Below are 18375 nucleotides of genomic sequence, written 5' to 3'. Positions count from 1 at the left end.
AGGTCCAGATACTGATTGGAAATAGCCCCTACCTTTTACATGTACTCTCTGTCTAGCATAGTTTAATATTTAATCACTGAGATCACTAATCCATGGTGAGTTTTATTTTTAAAAAAGGAGATGTGTTCTTACCCAAGGATTACTGAGACATTTTGTTCTAAGCTGGCTCTGTTGCTGCAATTAGCTAGCAGACTTAGTTCCCAAGCTGGGCTGCCAATATCAATGGCAACACAGGTGCAGACTCAGAAAATCAGTCAACTGGAAGCCCTATCTTTAATTTCAAACTAGGGCTAAGCCTCACTACTTAGAACTAAATAGAGGAAGGTGAGGCTAGGTTGAAGGAGGAGGTTGAAAATTTTTTAAAGTATAATTTTCCATTTGCAAATGCATACAGCTGTCAGAATTAGCCCAATGGAGTTTCCTGGCAGATGTTATAATTTTGTGTTGGCGGTGATGGACTCTAAAAAGAACTAGTGCAACAGAATTAAGACTAATGCAATGGCTTATTCTAGCCATGAGATGGCAGCAGAGGGTGGTAGGAGCTCACTGCCTACTACAGAGGAGAGTTCTGGAAGTAAAGGGGAGTCTGTGTGGAAAGCTTCTTACCAGGAAGGAAGAAAGTGACATAGCATGTCAGAGCAATTGAACAGGAGAGGCTGGAAACTCACTAAAGCCAAGTAAGAAATCACAGAAAGTGTGGTTAGGTCAGCTGTGAGTTGCAGTCCTACTAGTTTAAATCAGGACACTAGAGGGGAAATACCTTGAAGAATAAATATATCAAAGCTAATGACCTATGAAAGAGAGCGGAGAGGAAATCTAATGAAAGCTCAAGAGGCAAGGCATTGTGATGGCATAATTCTTTGAGAAGTTGTTGCTCTTTGGGAGCTGAGTCTCCATGAAGTACCAAGCCCAGTGCTGGGAGGATGCTGTAGGTCCAGTGGTCCACAATCCCTTTTTCAAAACTCTTGGGGCCAGATTTGTTTTGGAATTCTAAATTTGTCAGATTTTAGAACAGTTAATATGCTCTCTATGCCATATATTAGATAACACTCCCAGTGAGGTTTGAGGCAGCACCCATAATTAGAGTTCCAAAATTTAGCAAATAAAAATACAGGATGCTCAATTAAATTTGAATTTCAGCGAAACAGCAAAAATGTTTTAGTTTAACTAAATGCCCCTTATAATTTTGGGACATGCTCATACAAAGATATTATTCATTATTTATCTGAAATTTAAATTTAACTGTGTGCTACGTTTTATCTGGCAACCCTACTACAATCAAACACACTAAATTTTCAACAGTGAAACCTGAAAATGCTTTGACTCAATGGGATAAGTAAACACCATAAATTGCCTCCTATCGGTGCAGATCAGGTTTTGCTGCCATATGAGAGGTTTGATAGGGAATTTATTTAAAAAAACTTTCAGTTTTCAGAACTTGGTGGGCTTTGTGATCATGATATCTCCCCTGCCAGGTGAGTATTGCTCACCTGCCAGGTGGCTTTTGGAATTTTGGACCTGTAATTGTCCAATAAATGTTTTTTAAACTGTGAGATCCACAATGAGATGTGTTCATACCTTCAATGTATCCAGTTTTTAAGGGTCAAGGTCCCTCCTTTTTTTTCTTTCAAGACACAGGATGTGGTCAGGTACTGCAGATAGTGAAGGGGAGGGGTATGTGGAAGACAAAGTGAGGTATACCCAAGTAGTTTTTATATTTATAGGAAAGCTTGGCAGGAGTGTTTAATGACCTGCTGTCGGCTGCTCACTTCCTTTCAAATCTTCAGGATGAAATCAGAATGAAGGAGGTGGAGGAGACTTAACCCCTAGCTATACCAAATCACATATTTTGAAAATGTATACTGTGTATTGAACTCTGACTCTGGCTTGGTCTCTCATTTGTGGAGAGGGACTTGGGGCAAGCTTTTGTGTTTGGTCTTTATCTGTGTAATGGTGGTGTTGCCTATGCCTGTCTTCCTCACAGGACTGCTGTGAAGATCAAATGCATTAGGGATGGGAAAGTGCTTTGAAACATTCTTAATACCAAATAGATGGAAGCAGGCATTTTCATGCAGTTTTAAAAAATCATAATAGGATAATGTGGGCTGCATGCCCAAAGATGTTTCTAATAAAGTAGTGTGGTAGGGTTAGGAGCTTGGCCTCTGCAGTCAGACAGACTGACCTGGGGTTCACATTCCAGTCCCACTAGTCCCTGACTGGATTACCTTGGGCAAGTTACTTAACCTCTCCAGCCCTCAGTTTCCTCATCGGCAAAATGAGGATTAGAATGGTAACTCACATCATGAGGTCATTATGAGGATTAAGAGAGTTAATTAAATGCCCGGCAACTAGGAAGCCAGTGTTATTATTTTTCATCATGGATTACTGTAAGAATTAAACAAGAAAGCACTCAATAAATGTTAGCTCTTTTCATCATTATGACTTACGAGATGTATAATTGTCACTTCTGGATACGTAGTCTTGAAGTGGCTGTATATGTGATTTGACACACTCCATGTGCTATGGTTTGGACATGGTTTGTTTGTCCCCACCAAAACTAATTTTGAATTTGGTCCCCAGTGTGGTGGTGTTGGGAGGTGGGGCCTAGTGAAAGGTGTTTGGGTCATGAGGGTGTATCCCTCATGAATGGCTGTTCTTGCAGGAGTGAGTTCTCACTCCTGTAAATCTGTATTAGTTCTTGCAGGGATGGATTTGTTTCCTTGAGAGTGAGTTGTAATAAGGCCAGGATGCCCCTCAGGTTTTCCTTTCTTCACAGATGTCTGCTTTCACTTTGACCTTTTCTGCCATGTTGTGACACAGAACAAATGCCCTCTCCAGAAACCAGGGCCATGCCCTTGAACTTCTCAGCCTGTAGAACTGTGAGCTAAATAAACTGCTATTATTTATAAATTACCCAGCCTCAGGTATTCTTTTTTAGCAACACAGAATGAACTAGAATACCTAGTTGATGCCTAGACAGAGTTTGCATGCATCAGCACTGTTTCCATTATTTGTTCCTCTGGATGTTTTGAGGGTATGTTCTGTCATGCCAATTACTGGCTTAGAATTCTGGAAAGGAGACTGATAGTGGTGGTAGTAGGTGGTAGGGATGGTGAGGTAGGGGAGGAATAGCGTGTTGGAGAAGTACATCCAATTGCAGTCAGTACAGTCCTCGTTGTATAGTCAGATCCTATAAATAAGTCTAACAAATTCTAGAGTGAACAAACTGAATTTATACAAGACACATTTTAGAGGATTGGAGACAACTTGATAGATAAAAGAGAGAATTTTTCATTGAGAAAGATTGGCAAGTCAGGATTGCAGGAAGTATGGCTTTTTCAGGGCTGACTGACAAGTTGAGGTATCTCAGGGTATTTTTGAAAGCTGAGATGGAAGATTGCCTAAGCATGCTTTTGATTCAAAGCAAAAAACTTTCGTTCAGAGGACATGAACAGACACTTCTCAAAAGAAGACCTACAAGTGGCCAATAAACATATAAGAAAATGCTCAACCTCACTAATCATCAGAGAAATGAAAATCAAAGCCACAATGAAATACCATCTCATACCAGTCAGAATGGCGATTATTAAAAAGTCAAAAAGCAACAGATGTTGGTGAGGCTGTGGAGAGAAGGGAACACATACACTGTTGGTGGGAATGCAAACTAGTTCAGCCACTGTGGAAGGCAATTTGGAGATTTCTTAAAGAACATAAAATAGAGCTACCATTTGATGATGCAAGCCCACTACTGGGTGTATACACAAAGGAAAATAATTCATTCTATCAAAAAGATACCTATACCTGCATACTCATTGCAGTGCTGTTCACAATAGCAAAGACGTGGAATCAACCCAAGTGCCCATCAGTAGTGGACTGGATAAAGAACATGTGATACATAGACACGACAAAATACTTTGCAGCCATAAAGATGAATGAAATGTCCTTTGCAGCAACATGGTTGGAGCTGGAGGTGATTCCTAAGCAAACTAATGCAGGAACAGACAACCAAATACCACATGTTCTCACTTATGAGTGGGAGCTAAACATTGAATACACATTAATGTAAAGATGGGAACAACAGACACTGAATCACTAGATAGGGGAGAAATGGGGGCTTAGGCTGAAGGACCACCTGTTGGGTATTATGTTTACTGCCTGGGTGATGGGATCATTGAGACCCCTAGCCTCAGCACTGAGCAATTTACCCATGTAACAAACCTACACGTGTGCCCTTTAATAAAATTTGAAGCCGGGCATGGTGGCTCATGGCTATAATCCCAGCACTTTGGGAGGCTAAGGCGGGTGGATTGCCTGAGGTCAGGAGTTTGAGAGCAGCCTGGCCAACATAGTGAAACCCCGTCTCTACTAAAAATACAAAACATTAGCTGGGCGTGGTGGTGAGCACCTGTAATCCCAGCTACTAGGGAGGCTGAGACAGGAGAATTGCTTGAACCCGGGAGGCGGAGGTTGCAGTGAGCTGAGATCGCGCCATTGTGCTCCGGCCTGGACGACAAGAGCAAAATTTCGTCTCTAAATAAATAAATAAATAAAATGTGAAATAAAAAAGCAAAAAAAAAAACTTGCTCAGAATGGCTTTTACCAGGTTATTATTAAGGAACATGGCCTAAAGACACGAATGCATCTTGGCTCCTGTGTGCTTAATGTAACCAGGAACAGTATGTGCTGTTCTTCCCTGCCCCTCCAACCATCCACCACACTCCTACACCTTTCTTGCCCTCGCCACACATTCTATCTTTCTCTGATAGAGAAAGGAAGGCTCCTCAATGCTTGGAGGGCTTTTAAGAAGTCATTTTCCATCTGTTTCCAGGTAAGACCACCCCAAATGTAGCCAGTTCAATTAAGCCAGCAACATTCACTGAGCACCCACTCTGTGCCAGGCCCCACGCCAAGTACTTGGGACACAGGCATGACTTCAGTGGTCAGAATCTCATTCCTGAAGGGATCACCTAACACATAATAACAAAATCAGATTCCTGTTCTACCATGATAGGGTTCCCAGTGCCTGACAAAAGCTATAATGAAGTGAAGAGACTTTCTTGCTAATGACTGAAACAGGAAACTAAACTCACAAGAGAACATGGTTCATGTAGCTGAAGGGAGAATCAGATTAGCTGGAATCCTGAGAGAGTAATTATTTCTGTGGAGTATCAAGACCGTAGGGGCCCAGGTAGCTTGATTTTAAAGAGAGTTGTAATTATTCTAATCCATGTCCTTTCTCCTTCCTTCTAGGGGCCAGCATGCGGTGGGCTTTTAATAATAATGACTTTCTGAGAAGTTGACTATGTGCCAAGCATGCCTTTAATCCTTAATCCTCATGATGACTCTATGAGGGTGGTATTGTTGCTGTTCTACCGATGAAGAAACTGAGACACAGCAAGACTAAATGTTTTGTCTAGTAAGTGGTGAGAGCCAGGTTTTGAACCCAGGTCTATCTGAGTACACCACTAGTGCTCTAACTTGGGGTCATCAAACTATAACCTCTGGGCTAAATCTAGCCCATTGCCTGCTTTTGTAAATGCAGTTCTATGGGAATACAGCCACATTCATTTGTTTATGTATTACCTGTGGTTGCTTTTGTGCAGAGTTGAGTAATTACAACAGAGACCATATGGTCAACAGTGTCTAAAATATTTGCTATGGGCCCTGTATACAAAGAGTTCTGGGTCCTGTTATAACCGTAACACTATACAATCTCTGGTATGTAGGCATTGGAGTAAGACAGACCTGAGGTCCGACTCTGGCTTTGCCATTTATTAATTAATAGTATTCCTTTGGACAAGTTCTTTTACTTCTCTGTGCCTCCGTATCCTCCTCTGTAAAATGAGAATAATAATACTGCTTATAGGGTAGCTATGAGGATTAAATGTGCTACTATGCATGAAAAGTTCTTAGCAGTTTTGGTTGCCTGGCACATAGTAAACTCTTAAAAATGGTAGTTAAATTACTTGGAGTAGTAATGAGAACAGATAGAATGTAGCTGTGTGCCTGGCACATAGTGAATGTTCACTTAAATACCAAATACCTGTATTTGTCTTTTTCTTATTCTTGCTGACATTTCTAGTGCCTTGAGTTGTTGAAGAAAAGACTGAAGTTTAGGGCTGGAGGTAGAAGTATGAGGATTAGCAGGACAGGGAAGTAAACAGGGTGGTTTTGGCCTGGAGGGGTACTGACAGCAGAGGATTCACTCTAGTATAAGCCATTAAAAGCTTTAAGCCAGAACCATATATGACCACAATGAAGTATGTATGTGTGGGGCCCAGGAAGAAAGTCCCCAGTTCTGTGATGTTTGTCTTTTTTCTTTCTTTCTTTTTTTTTTTTTTTTTTTTGGTGTCTTTAAAATCCTTCCCTTGTGTTGCACTTCAATGGACTCTGATTCCATTCGATTAATGTGATGTTTTCTTAAATATTGCAGTTTATGCTGACCTCCCCATTCTCCTAGTTCCTGCAGCAACTGTAGAAAAAATATGACTGTCAGATATACTTCTTTGTTCTTAGTCGTGCTTGGTTGAAGCCTCTGATTAGATCCTAAACTCCTTTAGGGTAGCAACCATGGCTGTTCACATCTCCCAGGTTGAGGGAGCGGGAGGGTGTTGATGCTATTAAACAAAGAAGGGATGTGTTTTTGTTCGTGGTGTGTGTGTGCATGTGGGTTTCTGACTGGGAAGTACCTAAAATGAAAGGATAATAAATTTCACAGGCAAGGTCTTTGGGAGATAAATGAAACACAACAATGTTTCAATGTCCTATTAAGCTAGGGAGAAAAAAAAAATTAGAAAAAACAAATGTGGCAAGCAAAAAACGCAGGACCATAGTTGGAAGAGGTTTCTGAAGAGGTGGGAGCTGTATCTCTTATTTATGTAGACGGAAGAGGAGGTTACCTACCATGTGATGAAAATCCCTACCATTAGAGAGGTAAGCCTTTGGATTACGTCTCTGATGTTTGTGGTAGCCATCTTTTTCTAACATCTCTGTGAAGGTCAACCCCTCACTCCTAAGGTGAGTTGCTTCATCAACAATTTACCACTTGCAAGTCTATGAGAGAAGACGGAGGATAGGTAAGTTTTCCTCAGAGAGGAAAGGATGAGCTCTCTCTCCTCTAGGGAAAGCGCTTGCCTTCTTCACCTGGCAGTTTTTCATTTTTCGTAATCTATATTGGGAGTGCCATATCCCTTATTCAAGTGGGATACATATTTCCTGTCACTGATATAGACATCATTCATGTAAATTCTCTTTTTCCGTGCCAGTCTGAGATGGAAAGCCTATGGCTCTTGCAGCAGAGGTAACTCGGGAGTAGGACCACAGATGAATTAAGATCTAACGCCCTGAGGGAACAAGTGAATTCTCTCTCAAGTTTAGTTTCTGCATAATATGACTTCCAGATGATTCTGTTTCATGTGAATATCAAGGCTTTAATGAGTCTCTACCACCCAGAATTCCCTGGCAATATTTACTTTCCTTAACTGTGGTTATCATATACTTCTCCAAAGAAATGAAAAGATGCAAAACTGGAACCGACAAACTCAGTTCCTGGCTTCTCAAGGGTATGGTGGTGGTTTTTGTTTTCTTTTGATTTTCCCTTTCACTTAGAGCTCATATTAATACTCCGTGTATTTTAGTCATTCATAACAACATTTCTTAAGTGTCATATTGTGTAGTCATCATGCTCAAATGCCTGGGAGCCTGAGTTTAATGCTGTTCTCGGAGTTCATTCTATAAAACTTCAATATTGATTTGAAGAGTATTATCTATAGATGATCACATTTGTGTTTCAGAATGATCAATCTTTGCAGTTTGGAAGATGAATTGGCAAAAGGGATGGGAGTAGAGTGATACAGTGCCTGGAGGCAGGGGGACTGATTAGGAGTCTCCTGTAATTGTATAGGTTAGAGGTAATAAAGACCTGAATTAGAGCAGTGGAAGTTGAAAGGAAGTGATGGTAAAGCAGATATTTTGGAGATAAAATTGACAATATCTGGCAATCGGTTGCATGAGTAGATGGAAGGCAAAGAGGAGCTGAGGTTTATGCAGGAGGAGGATATCTCTGCTACTAAATGATGGAGAGGAATTAGGAGTTCATGAGGAAGACTGGGTTTGGAACAGACACTGTCGAGTTCATTTTTGTTGTGGTGACTTACTGTCCTGGTTTGCTCGGGGTTGAGGGAATTCTGAGGACATGGAACTTTCAGTGCTAAAACTAAGTCCTGGGTAAACCTCAAGTTTAGGATATGCTGGATTTGAGGCATATATGGATGGTGTTCAGCAGGTGATCAGGCAGGTAGTGTGGTGTGTAGGAAGGACATCAGAGTCAGAGGCAGAGGCACAGCTTGGGGAGTTGCCTGTATAGAGATGATGGGTGAAACCACAGGAGTTGGTATAATAATTAAGGAAAAATGCATAGCATGAGATTGTAACTACCGCAAATCCTTTGTGGAATGAGAAGGGACAGAAATGAATGAATAAAATAATTAAGAGGAAATTGTGAGAAAGAAAAAGGCAGCAGGCTGGAGGTGGCTGCACACCTACCTATGTAGGTTAGCTGTAAAAAGAAACCTGAGGCTGAGCCATGAGAAGTCAAAAGTGGACCAGAACACAATGATGATGTCACAGAAGCCAATAAAGAAGGAAAATTTTAAAAGATGAGGGTGGATGTAGATTAATATTGATGATAGGTGATAGGTTCTGGTGATTAAGAAAAATAAATTTTCTGTGGAGTCCTGAAATCAGGTTACAAGATACTGACAGAGAGTGGGAAGTAAAGAAGTATGGGCAGCAAGCTTAGATTCACGTTTCTGCCAGCAGTGAGGAGAAGGGAAAGAGTAATAGCCTCCTTCAAACATCAGCTCAAGATCCAACTCTTCTTGGAAGTTTTCCTGAACTTCATATGCCTGCTGTTCTCCCCCTTCTATAATGTAAACGTATATCAAAATATTACATTCTATCCCATAAATAAATACAATTATTATGTCATTTAAAAATAAAATAAAATTTTAAAATGCTCCTATAGTACCCAGAGACTAGACCATACTCTGTAGAAAAAAAAAAAAAAAAAAACTAATTGATATACTTCATTATTTCCTGATTGCTTCAGTGTGCTTGGCTGATCTCCCTGTTAGACTCTAAGTTTCCTTAGGGCAGAGACTATGGCTTATATAGTAAATCACAGTGGCCACAAGAAAGACCTTCAGAAATATTTGCTGGTTGTTAGGATGGAAAGATTCTCCAGGTCAGATTTTCTTAACTTGAACACTATTGGCTTTGGGGGCTGTATAATTCTTCATTCTTGGAGACTATTCTGTGTACTGTAGGGTGTTTTGTATTTCCCCAGCCTCTACCCACTAATTGATAATGGTACCTCCCCTCAATTGTGACAACCAAAAGCCTCTCCAGACATTGTCAAATGCTCCTGGTGGGCAGACAGGTGGGTGGAGGGGTGGTGGGGAGGGAAATCAGCCCTGAGAACCACTGCTTTAGGTGATCTGGGCCTAGTCTGTTTATCCCTTTGTCCTTCAGCAGGGGCAATCCAAAGTCTTCCTTGAGTGAGAAACACTATTACCCAGTTCACAGCCTACAGAAAGATATGTATAACCTTCTTGGTTATTTATTTTCAGTTTTGAGACCCTTAAAGTCATTCCTTTCTTTGCTTCTCCCTGGAGTGAGTGAATGGCTCCGCACTTGCACTTAAACACCAAGTACTGAAATAATGCCAACATAACTTCCCTTATGATCCGGAATATCAAAGTTAAGCTAGAAAGAGGTCTAGTCACAGCAGCGGTGTGTAACGTTTCTGCAACAGTAAGGGAAGTATTTATGAATTTGTTCATACAGTGCAACTAATAGTTAATAACACTTATTCTTTTCAAAGCATCTTTCAAGTATTAGATTGTAACTCTGCTGGTAGCCTCCTCAGAGATTGGCCAGAGAATGGAAAGAGAGAGAAAAAGAGGGAGAGTTGTAAAAGAAAGGTGGAGAAGGTTTCAGTGCTCGTTCAGAGCAGAGAATTCAGGAGACCTTGACTCTCATTCTTCAGGTTGAACTTGAAATGTCTTCCTGAGACTTTATGTATCATTCCAATGGGGCCTGTGGTCCCAGAAAGATGTTTATTTGTTATGGTCACAGGGAATGAATGGATGTGGCTTAAGCTGGACTAGGAGTGAGGATAAGGAAAATCCCTGATCTCTTGCCGTATTCTCTCACCTTTTCCAGGCTTTGGTCTTGCCCTGTGAATCTTTGCTATTGCCCTGTGAATCTTCTTACTGCCCTATGGTGAAGTCCAATAAACCAGTCAGCACTTCTTTATCAAGTACCTGCTAAATTCTCTTAAGACACTAAAGAGTTATGCATCCAAATAAAAATAATCAAGGTTGTGCAAGGCATAGCTCATTCTTCCTGTTTCTTAACAGAGCATGGCAATTTATTGCAGTAAGCATTTTCCATGTTTTCTCAGATGTTGTCTCCATGACAGCCTGATATAGGCATGATTAGTATCCATCCTCTTTTTACAGAGAAAGAAATATGAGGCTCATTCAGGTTAAATCTTGCCAGGGGCATATAGCTACAAGGTGACAAGAGCTGAGATTCAAGCCCCCATCTGTTCAACTCTAAAGCCTGTGGCTCTTATCCATTTTGCTAGTGTGATTTAGGATTTACTTATCTAGTCCAGTTTCTCTTCATTTTTTTTCCAATGGGTAAGTGATTCCATTTTATAGAAGGAAGAATCGAAGACCTTCCCTGTAGCTTACAGATTGGCTTTGCCTATCACATCTGACCTTGCCCTGTAGCATACAGATTGTTTTAATCTAGGCTTCAACTCATGGCTGTGCAGATCCTCTCCTGATTTTGTTTGTTGAATGAAAACTCCATTAGGTCAAGGGTTGTGGCTATATGTGCTTGCTATCATATTCCCAGTCTCAGGATAATATCTGGCACACAGAAGATGATTAATAAATATTTGTGGGATGAATGAATGAATTTATTAACTTTCCAGTTCTGGTGCCCAGATCAGTTCTTTTGACATGAGGAGTGAGGATAAGGAAAATCCCTGCTATACATAGCTTAACGTAAAGACTGGTTACATCCCACAGCCACAGGACCTGTCCGGGCATTATCCTGCGAACAGAGCTGCTTACCTGCTTTGCTCTGAATAGAACCTACAAACTTCAGTTAGTTCATGCAGGACTGATACCTAAGTCACTGTGTACTTGAAAAGGTTAATAGGACTGTACAGGCCGATATAAGTTTAACTTTATAGAACTTGGTACAGATGACAAAAATGATTAGTTGGGCCAAAGTGAACTCCCAATGTGCAATGAATCAAATGGATTTTACTAGAAGGTGTGTGTATATACAAATAAATGCTCCCAAACTAAGTAATATAGCCAAAGTTGGAACCAATTACCAGTCTTTTCATCACTAGGAATCCATGAAGCTAATAGACAGGAATGATTGCCTATTCTCTGGTCTGGATTTATCATCCTGTTGCTGGGTCATTAAACAAGTATTTCAGTATCCTATAGGAGGCTAAGCCAGTATATGTCAGACTGGCTACTTCCTCACAATGGAACTGATATCTAACTGTGGAGAGTTCATAGGTTCTACAAATGCTCAAAGTTCAGCTTGGTGAAGCTTACACTCCCTTTACTGCAATTCTAGTGCATTGGTGATCTCTCTTCTAAAATGCTAATTGTACATTATGGGCAAAACCTGTAGATTTGCCTCCTGTACTGTACTTAGGAATGCTATGCTGTTTTGTGGTTTTCTTTCATTTTTTTTTTCTTTTTTTTAAGACGGAATCTCACTCTGTCACTAGGCTGGAGTGCAGTGGTGCAATCTCTGCTCACTGTAACCGCTGCCTCCTGGGTTCAAGTGATTCTCCTGCTTCAGCTTCCCGAGTAGCTGGGACTAGAGGCACACAACACCACGCCCAGCTAACTTTTTGTATTTTTACTAGAGACAAGGTTTCACCATGTTGGCCAGGATGGTCTCAATCCCTTGATCTCATGCTCCACCCGCCTTGGCTTCCCCAAGTGTTGGGATTACAGGCGTGAGCCACTGTGCCCGGCCTGCTATGTTTTAAGTTTGTTACACACTTGTTACCAAATGTCGGTGTCCTAGAAGTTGCACAGACCATTTTGATTGGCAGAAATAAAAATATACTCCCAGGTGGAGTGTTGCATAGAAGAGTATCCCCTGGTTTCTTGGGGGTGTCAATTCAGGGTTTGCTTGCTGTTTTATACTATAAATACATCTGGTTGCAAAGGGCCTATAAGAATTCTGTTTCCTGTTGCAGTGTGGTAAGGTAAGTAAACTCCCAATTGCACATTAAGGGCAAAAGTCATAGAGTCTCCTCCCATACTGAGGAATGCTATGTTCTAAGTTTGTTACAGACTTGTTACAAAACGTTGGTGTCCTGGAAGCAATTGTACAGACCATTTTGATCAGCTGAGATAGAAATATACTTCTGGGTAGGGTGTTACATACAAGAGTGTTCCCTGGTTTCTTGGGGGTGTCAATTCAGGGGTTGCTTCTGTTTTATCCTATAAATACATCTGGTTGCAAAGAGCCTACAAGCAGTCTGTTTCCTGTTGCAGTGTGGTAAGGTAGGTAAGAAGATCTCTCTTCTAAACTGCCAATTGCACATTATGGGCAAAAGCCATAGAATCACCTCCTGTACTGTACTTAGGAATGCTGTGTTCTAAGTTTGTTACAAACTTGTTACATAAGTTTGTTACTAACTTGTCACAAAATGTCAGTGTCCTGGAAACAGTTGTACAGACCATTTTGATTGACTGAGATAGAAATATACTTCCAGGTGGTGTGTTACATACAAGAGTGTCCCCTGGTCTCTTGGGGGTGTCAATACAGGCGTTGCTTCCTGTTTTGTCCTATAAATACATTTGGTTGCAAAGAGTCTACAAGCAGTCTGTTTCCTGTTGCAGTGTGGTAAGGTAGGTAAGAAGATCTCTCTTCTAAAGTGCCAATTGCACATTATGGGCAAAAGCCAAAGAGTCACCTGCTGTACTGTACTTAGGAATGCTATGTTATGTTTTAAGTTTGTTACAACCTTATTACAAAATGTTGGTGTCCTAGAAGAAGTTTTACAGACCATTCTCATTGGCTGAAATAAAAATATAATTCTGAGTGGAGTGTTACATAAAAGAGTATCCCTCTGATTTCTTGGGAGTGTCAATTCAGGGGTTGCTTCCTGTTTTATACTATAAGTGCATCTGGCTGCAAAGAGCCTACAAGCAGTCTGTTTCCTGTTGCAGTGTGGTAAGGTAGGGGTCCTGCCTCTGACTTCTTTATGACCCAGAGTAGGGCCTGAAACTGCAGGATAACTGAGGTAATGGCAGATACAAACTGGAGGAGCTGAGGGCTAGAGGTAATATATTATTGAGGTGATCCTTACAAAAGAGTAGCTGGAATTTAGCCAAGGCCTGACTACAGCTTAATCAAGACAAGACCAGGGCCAAGGTCTGGTTAAGGCCTAGCCAGCACTTCAGCTTAGATAAGGCTTACCTGAGGTTTAAGCATAGTTAAGCTCTAGCCATGGACTTGGCCAAGACCAAAGCCTAGTTAAGGCTTGCTCAGCCCAGTTAATGCCTAGGCAGCCTGGTTACAATCTCACCAGGGGCTAAGCCCACTTAAGGCCTACTCAGAAATCAGTTAGGTGGAGACAGAGCCTAAGTCTAGTTAAGTCCTAGTCAGCCCAATTAAGACCTAGTCAGAGCCGGCTGGGCACGGTGGCTCACGCCTGTAATCCCAGCACTTTGGGAGGCCAAGGCAGGAGAATCACCTGAGGTCAGGAGTTCAAAACCAGCCTGACTAGCATGGTGAAACCCCATCTATACTAAAAATACAAAAATTAGCTGGGCATTGTGGTGGGCGCCTGTAATTCCAGCTACTCAGGAGGCTGAGGCAGGAGAATCGCTTGAACCTGGGAGGCGGAGGTTGCAGTGAGCCGAGATTGTGCCATTGCACATCCAGCCTGGGAAATGGAGCAAGACTCTGTTAAAAAAAAAAAAAAAAAGACCTAGTCAGAGCCTAAGCCTGCTTCTGGTCTAGATTGCACGGTTAAATCTAGTTAGCTTGGTTAATACCTCATTAGGATATTGTTGAAGCATAATTGGTGCCCAAGTCTAGTTTTGGTCCAGTTAGAACCCAATTCAGCCCTAGGCAAGACCTAAGTCTAATTTAGGTCTAGTCAAAGGCTAGTTAAGTTCTAGTCAGCCCAACTAGGACCTATTCAGGGCCAATGCCTAGTTAATGCCTAGTCAGTCCAGTTTAGCCCTAGCCAGAGTCTAAACCTAGTTAATTTCCAGTCCTAGTCTAGTTAAGCCCTAGCAAGATCATAAGTGTAGTTTAGTCCTAGTCAGAACTTAGTTAAGACTGAGTCAAAGCCTTAACCTAGTTAAGGCCTAGTTAGCCCAGTTAAGACTTAGCTAGAGCCTAAGCCTAATTCAGGTCTAGGTAAGCCAGTTAAAGCCTAGCCAGGGCCTAAACATAGTTAAGAGCCTGTCAGAATTTTGATAAAGTATAGCCAAGGACTAAGCCTAGTTAAAAGCTGGCTAGCTTGCTTAAGACCTCATCAGTGTATTGTTAAAGCATAACCAATGCCTAAACTTAGGTTAGGTCTAGTCAGAAGCCAGTTCAGCCCTAGCCAGGGTCTAAGCCTAATTTAGGTCTAATCAGAGCCAGGTTAAGTCCTAGCCAGGGCCTATGCCTAATTATGTTGTAGTTCTAGTCTACTTAAGTCCTAGCAAGGTTATAAATATAGTTTAGTCCTAATCAGAACTTAGTTAACACTTGGCCAGGACCTAAGCCTAGTTAAGATGTAGTGAAGCCTAATCAAGGTATAGGCAGGGCTTCAGCCTAGTTAAGTGTGAGTCAAAGCCCAGTTATGGCCTAGCCATTACCTAACACTGGTTTAGACTTTGTTAGAGCCCAGTTAAGGCCTAGTCAGGGCTTAAGCCTAATTAAGGTGAAGTCAGAGCCTAGGTAAGGCCTAAGTCTAGTTAAGTATTAGGCAGAAACTAGTTAAGGTATAGTCAGGGCTTACATTTATTTAAGGCCTGGCTAGAGTTTGATTAAGGTATAGCCACAGCATAAGCCTAATTAAAAACTAACTGACTTGGTTAAGGTATTATCAGAGTATTTTTAAGGACTATTCATGTCCTAAGCCTAGTTTATATTTAGTCAGAGCTAGTTAGGGGCCTAGTCAGAGCCCAGTTAAGGCCTAAATCTACTTAAGTATTTAATCAGAAACTAGTTAAGGTAGTGCCGGGCCCTAGCTTCTTAAGGTGTAAACAGAGTCTTTTAAAGGTACATCCAGGGCCCAAGCCTAATTAAAGGCTAGCCATCTTGGTTAAGGCCTCATAAAAATATATAGTCAGAGTCTAGTTAAGGCAAAAGCAAGGCTTAAGCCTAGTTAAAGCCTAGTCAACTCAGTGAAGGTGGAACCAGGCTTATGCCTAGTTGAGTCCTAGCCACAGCCCAGTTAGCTTAGCCAGGGACTATGCCTAGTTAATATCTAATCAGTCTAGATAAGGCATTGCCAGGACCTAAGTCTAGAGAAGGCCTATTCATTTCTAATTTAATGTGTAGCAAGGACCTGGGTCTATTTAAGGCCTATTTAACCCAGTTAGGTCTAGAAAGGGGTAAGCTTAGTTAAGTCCTAGTAAGAGTCTAGTTAAGGCAGGGCCAAGGACTAAATCTGGTTAAGGCCTAGCCATCTCACTTAAGGTCTAGTGAGGACATTGGCCTAATTAAAGGTTAGTCAAGACTAGAGTGCCCAACTCATCCTGGTTTGCCTAAGATTTTCTATATTTAGCATTGAAAACTCTGGGTCTTGGAAAATCCCTTATTCCTGGAAAATCAGATTGGTTGGCCACTCAAATCAAAGGTTTTTTTTTCTTTCTTTCTTTTTTTTTTTTTTTTTAAAAAAAAACACTTTTCTTTGTCTTGGAGTTCATGGCTTATAAAACACATTCATAACATTATCTTGTTTGATTATTATAGCATCCACTTGAGATAGGTGTCAACATCATCCTCAAAATATAGATGAATAAACTCAGGTTTAGAGAGAATAAGTGCCTTCTGCAATGCCATACAATTAGTATCAGAAGTGCAGTTTAAATCTATGTTTAAACTCAAAAGCCACACTTTTTAAAAAACTAAAGCAATAGGGCTTCTCCCCATAGTTAAACATTGTCTACATCACAAAATTAGTACTCGCTTATTGTCATCATCCTTATTTCTGATCAGAAAAGTGAGTCATAGTGAGCTCAAGTGATCTAAGGCAAGAAAACTTTTAGACTTGAACCTCGGTTTCTCTGCCTTCAAAGTCAATATTCCCCTTAAAAATAATGTTTTTTTCGGCCAGGCCTGGTGGCTCACACCTGTAATCCCAGCACTTTGGGAGGCTGAGACAGCTGGATCACCTGAGGTCAGGTGTTTGAGACAAGCCTGACCAACACAGTGACACCCTGTCTCTACTAAAAATACAAAAAATAGTTGGGCATGGTGGCGGGCGCCTGTAATCCCAGTTACTCGGGAGGCTGAGGCAGGAGAATTGCTTGAACCTGGGAGGCAGAGGTTGCAGTGAGCCAAGATCATGCCATCGCACAACAGCCTGGGCGACAAGAGCGAAACTCTGTCAATAAAATAAAATAAAATAAAATAATGTCTTTTCTTCCATCCTTCCTACTTCCTCAGTGTCAGATACTTCAGTACATACCCATGTAGCCAAGGTTGTTGTATGTTTCTGCATGTTTCAGTGATTTTGCATCCATGTATTATCTAAAATCTGTTAAGTGTTTGGTAGATTGTGCTTGCAATGACACTTCTTTTTTTCAGCCTGAGGTTTTATTTATTGAATTGTTGCATGCTGTTTCATTATGAGATATTTGTTGAGGTTTGCATCAGCGTTGACTTAGTAGAGTCAAGCCTCAACTACTCGATTTGGTGTGATCTTGGAAAAGACAGTTCTGACAAGGGCACTGAAGACAAACTCGTTCTACTCAGTAATACTTCAGAGGGTTTCTGGATATACCCCTGGTATAAGACATTCTGGGGACCAGAGAAAGAGATCAAGGCCTCCCTCTCTGGTACTGTGGATTCAGTTGCCAGAAGGTACTGAGGACTTGGCTTGCCTTTTTCTGACTGTGCCATTTCTGTTGCCTCCTGTGAGCTTACCAGGGGTGACAGGCATCTCTATTAAAAAGCCTGTATGTAAATATAGCTGCATCTTCCACTATGTTATCCTGAGGACAAAATAGTTGCCACCCCTGCAGAATGCAGCAGCTTCTGGGTTAGATGCCAATGGTAGCAGTATGCCAAGCATGAAAGTATCTTGTTCTTCCCCTGCCAAGTAAACACCAGCTTCTTGTTTGGTGGTACATTTAAAGGGACAGTCTCCATTCTTTTGGTTTGGCAGTGGCAGTGTGGGAAAGTTTCAACATGGGCAGTTAGTGGCTTAGATGGTGGCACAGTGGAAGAGGCCACTGAGATGTATGTTAGGTCGCAGATACCTTTTTGGACTCTCACTTCTCCTTTATGCTATTACATTGCTTTGGAGAACTGTTTGGTTTAGTGGGTAATGCCAGAGGAAGGCAGAGCTAGTTAGGAAGAAACGAATAATTTATTCCACTAAGTAGCTGGGATATTCAAATGTTGCTTTCTTTCTTTCTTGGAGAGAGTGCCATTTGCGAATCATTTTCTCTCATATTCACAAGGCGATTCCCCACATAAGCTCAGGTCTTTAATTGACTTTGCATTTGCTGGTAAAACACATTAAGCTTCAAGGCACTGGGTTAGTGGCACAAGCTGGGCATGTCCCCTTCCTAACAAAGAATCTGGAAGGTCTTTCCTCAAGGACTACGGGCTTTGCAGTATAATATTGGAGGCTACAGAAAAAGAGTGCAAAACTAGGTTTCTGGTTTTACCACATTCCAGCTATGTAGAATAGCTCTTGGGTAGATCATTTTACCACTCCGGATTTTAATTTTCCTAAATGTGAAATGGAGATAAATTCTGTGTTGCCCTACCCACCTCATATAGTAATTAAGATGATTAAATGGGATACCATGTGAAAGCACTAGAAGCATAAAACACTATAAAAATGTAAGGAATTATTAGTCCTTACAATTTATTAGTCAACAAATATTGACTGAATATCTTCTATATGCTAGACACTGTTCTTGCACTTAGATAAAACAGAGATCCCTGCCTTCATGGAGCTTACATTCTAGAGAGGAAGACCAGAAAATAAATGATCATCATAATAAATAAGTAAACTATATATGTAGAAAGTGATATGTTTCTAAGAAAAATTAAAAAGTTAGAGCAGAATAAGGAAGA

At 41.1% G+C, this 18375-nt stretch overlaps 2 protein-coding genes across 4 annotated transcripts in view; one reads left to right on the top strand and one right to left on the bottom strand.

Moving 5' to 3' along the window:
* The window catches only part of TRPC5 (transient receptor potential cation channel, subfamily C, member 5), a 326052-nt gene that overhangs the window by 102490 nt on the left and 205187 nt on the right, over window positions 1-18375 (bottom strand). The gene's annotated exons all lie outside the window — the stretch shown is intronic.
* The window catches only part of TRPC5OS (TRPC5 opposite strand), a 28046-nt gene continuing 16463 nt past the window's right edge, over window positions 6793-18375 (top strand). The window contains exon 1 of one of the 3 annotated variants that reach the window (XM_011953529.1): window positions 6793-6933. The gene's annotated coding sequence lies outside the window, so the exon portion shown is untranslated. The other 2 variants (XM_011953530.1, XM_011953531.1) reach the window with 2 other exon arrangements.

The sequence above is a fragment of the Colobus angolensis genome, unplaced genomic scaffold (assembly GCF_000951035.1).
Source record: "Colobus angolensis palliatus isolate OR3802 unplaced genomic scaffold, Cang.pa_1.0 Scaffold366, whole genome shotgun sequence".
NCBI lineage: Eukaryota > Metazoa > Chordata > Mammalia > Primates > Cercopithecidae > Colobus > Colobus angolensis.
This window is presented reverse-complemented; position numbering and strand designations above follow the sequence as displayed.